The sequence below is a fragment of the Grammomys surdaster genome, unplaced genomic scaffold (assembly GCF_004785775.1).
Source record: "Grammomys surdaster isolate TR1022 unplaced genomic scaffold, NIH_TR_1.0 147, whole genome shotgun sequence".
Lineage (NCBI taxonomy): Eukaryota > Metazoa > Chordata > Mammalia > Rodentia > Muridae > Grammomys > Grammomys surdaster.
This window is the reverse complement of record NW_021604605.1, coordinates 3,289,663-3,293,571: the sequence shown is the minus strand read 5'-3', so window position 1 is coordinate 3,293,571 and position 3,909 is coordinate 3,289,663. Positions and strand designations below refer to the sequence as shown.

The 3,909-nt window shown below is 37.9% G+C and overlaps 1 pseudogene; it reads left to right on the top strand.

Moving 5' to 3' along the window:
- Positions 1-3,088: 3,088 nt before the first annotated feature.
- LOC114619121 lies at positions 3,089-3,909 on the top strand (annotated as a pseudogene).

The following is a 3,909-nucleotide window of genomic DNA, read 5'->3' as shown; positions in this document are numbered from 1 at the left end:
CATACATAGTAAATTCGTAAAGACCCTGTTTCCAAAACAGTGTATGATATAAAATAAATGTAAAGAGGTGTGGCTTTAAAAACTACTGTTTCTATTTGATTTCTGTTTGGATTTGAGTATATAACTTTTACCTGAAATAAATTTTTGAAGGGCTTATCATTTTCCTCATCAAATTTTCTTGTAGTTTTTGTTGAAACAATAAACAAAGATTGTTTTCTGAATATTCGACATATTTCCACTGAATTTCATGCCTCTCTTTATCTCAATAACATACATTTGATGACTATGGGTAAATAGTATATTTTGATAACACATTATGTAATTCTTCCAACCTTGTTCTTTAGCAAAATCCCATTAAATATTTTAGGTCCTTTTATTTTCTTATAAACTTTTACTGTCAATTGGACAATTTCTACCAAAAAGCCTCATGGAAATTTAATAAAAATATTTTTAATATTTTAAAATTATGTGTGTTGGATGGATGTTACAGATTGAGTGCAGAGACCAACACAGTCCAGAAGTGTTCTGTCCTCTGAAAATGAAGGTGGTTGCGACCTTCCTGACATGGGTACTGGGAACTGAGAATTGAGTCCTTCAAACAAAGTCGTATGCTTTGTTACACTTTTACTTATCTCTCCAGATGTCTTTTATAAAAATTGTATCAAAATCCAAAGTTCCCAATATTTGAAGAAATTGGTAAATATTATTGTACATGATACTATATTTTACAGAGATACTTTCCACACAAGTACATAAGTATTGACAGCGTTCTTACCCATGTCCTGTATCCCTCCCTCTGGCTCTCATAAATAACCTTTGTTCCTCTGAAAAGTTTTATGTCCTACTTTTTCTACACACACACACACACACACACACACACACACACACACACGTTTATGCATCTATGTAAAATATAGGATTCACAGATGAGAGAAAATGTGTAATATTTGTTTTGAAATTGTTATTCTCAGTTGTATCAAATCTATCTTCATTGTTTATGGCTGAAAAACATTCCACTGTGTTTACGAACTACATTTTCTTTATTCATTCTTCTTGGACAGGCAGATGGGCTGGTTCTGTAACTTGGCAGTTGTAAGTAGTGCTGCAGCAAGGCTTGAGTCACAAGTGCCACTGTGATATGCTGTGATGTGAAATGATATGACTTGGTGTCTTACGGTTACATACACTGGAGTGATGGGGCTAAGTGATATGTTACATCTATTTTTAGATTGCTTTTTTGAAGAAACACCATACTGATTTGCATAGTGACTCTGCCATATTATATTACTTTTTCTACCTGCAGCATTTAAGGATCACCTTTTCCCTACATTATTTTGTTGTTGTTGTTGTTGCTGTTGTTGTTATCGTTTTACTTTTTGAGATAAGTTTCTTTAGAGACCCTAGCTGTCCTGGGACTCATTATATCAACTAGGCTGGCCTGGAACTCACAGAGATATGAAAGCTTCTGCTTCCCAAGTACTAGATTTTTCTCTAATAAATCTTTGCTAACATTTATTTATTTATTTGTTTATTCTCTAAGTCTTTGCCAACATTCTATCTATCTATCTATCTATCTATCTATCTATCTCTCCATCTATCTGTCCATTGCAAGATTTTCTTCTCTGGTAAGGAATTTTCAGCTCATTCACAGTATCTGAATTGTCATATTCTCATAATAAGCATCAAGAAAGATCCTTTAGTGATTCTGAAAGAAAAAATAAAAAAAATAAACACAATTATGGGGCATTATAAGAATGAAAAATATGCATATGATTTGAATTCTCAAAAAAAGATGGAACAATGGGAATAAAATTGTTGAAGTCTTAATGGTCGAGAGCATTTTTACAATTAATGACATATAGCTCTAACTAGAGAGCCAGGAATGCTTGAAGAATACCAAAACAAGTTAAATGCCAAGTGAACACTCACACAACTGCAAGAATATTGAGTTTGCAAAAGACAAACACAAGGCAAATCTTGAGTGAGGACAGGAAGGAAGAACAAAAATCTTCAAGGTGGCAAGACTTAATATGGACTTGTTGGAAAACAGAAAAACAAGAGTGTGGTATAAAAAGTTTTAAATCTTCACAGAAATCCAACCAGCATAGAATTCTGTATTCAGCGGGAAAATATTCCACTGATGTAAATGGTGATCGTTAGGAATGGTTTTGATTGGAATTTCAAGATTCCAGACTGGTTTCCATATAAACAAGGGCAAACCCCCTATTACCTAAGATGATAATATTCCAAGGAAGACTATAACTAGGGATGTTTCAGGTTTCTGGATTACTGCTTGAGTTTGATTCTTAGCATCATAAAATCATTTACTTTTTTGTTCTTATTTCTTCTGGTGTTCAATTTTTATTCAAACAGGCAACATTCTGTTAAGTTCTGATAATCTGCCAAGAACTTTTACACTGAGGTTCTATATTAGTCTGTTCATGCTACCATAACAACAACAACACAGCTCTCAAGCTAGAAACTTCAAGATCAAGATACTAGTGTGTTTGGTGGGGCTCTTTCCATAGCTTACAGACAGCTGTTTTCTTGTGTGTCCTTCTCTAGTAGGCAGGGAATGGGATCTCTTGTATCTCCTCTTATAAAGACACTAATCCTATTGGATCAGGGCCTGTCCATATGACCTCATTCAACCCTAATTGCTGCCAAGAAGTCCTATTTCCAAATACAGTTACAGGGAAGGTTACAGATTCACATGCAAACTTCAGTGAGACACAGTTAGTCAATAGCAAATTTCAAGGTAAATATAGCAAAAGAATCACTGTTAAATGTATGAATTTTATGCATCAGCCAGAAAAGAGCAAGTTGGCTTCCATGGAAAGTGATATCCTGTATTAATCTTTAAAATTTTGTCACATAATTGGGAAGAGAAAGGACTTGAGCTATACTTTGACAACTTCACTTGGTTCCTACAGGTCATAGTTTATACACACACTGCAGAGATTTATGTCAGTAGTCATCCATCAATACACATGTGAAATTAGTAACTGAGGAGGGTAGTGTAAGCTGGCAGTTGTCTCGTGTTGCCCATGGGCTGCAGATGATCAAAGTTTCTAGTACCCCTACCGGAATGAGCATCTTTGATCTTTTCTGATGCTTTTTCGGCTTACCTGGACCTCGGAGCCACAGAGACCCTTTTTTTGGAGGGATGACTTGAGATGATGACGAAGAGGAGGAAGTTAGAGGCGGGTGGGGTCGAGAGAGCTATGCGTTTGATGGTTCTCAGCCTCCAGAGGAATTCGGTTTCAGCTTCAGCCCCAGAGGAGGGATGTGATTCCACAGCAACTTTGGCTTTGATGATCTAGTACGAGATTTTAATAGCACCTTCAGCGAGATGGGGGCCTGGACCTTGCCTTCCCACTCTCCTGAACTTCCAGGTCCTCAGTCAGAAACACCTGATGAGAGACTGCGGGAGGGGCAGACACTACGAGACTCAATGCTCAAGTACCCAGATAGTCACGAACCCAGAATCTTTGAGGGGGTCTTGGAGAGTCATGCAAAACCTGAACCCCCAAACCAGCTCCATATTGGGAGTCCCAGGGAACTTTTCATAGGTTGGATGATACATGGTCTGTGAGTCCCCATTCTAGAGCCAAAGAAGATAACGATCTTGACTCCCAAGTTTCCCAGGAAGGTCTGGGTCCGCTTCTTCAACCCAAGCCCAAATCGTATTTCAAAAGCATCTCTGTGACCAAGGTCACTAAGCCAGATGGGACAGCGGAGGAACATCGCACTGTGGTAGACAGTGAGGGACGTAGAGAGACCACAGTGACCCATCAAGAAGCCCATGACAGTTCCAGAAGTGATCCAGCCTCTCAGACATCTTCAGCTCTGGATGATCCCTTTTCCATCCTGGATTTGCTCCTAGGACTTTGGTTTCGGTCCCGATAG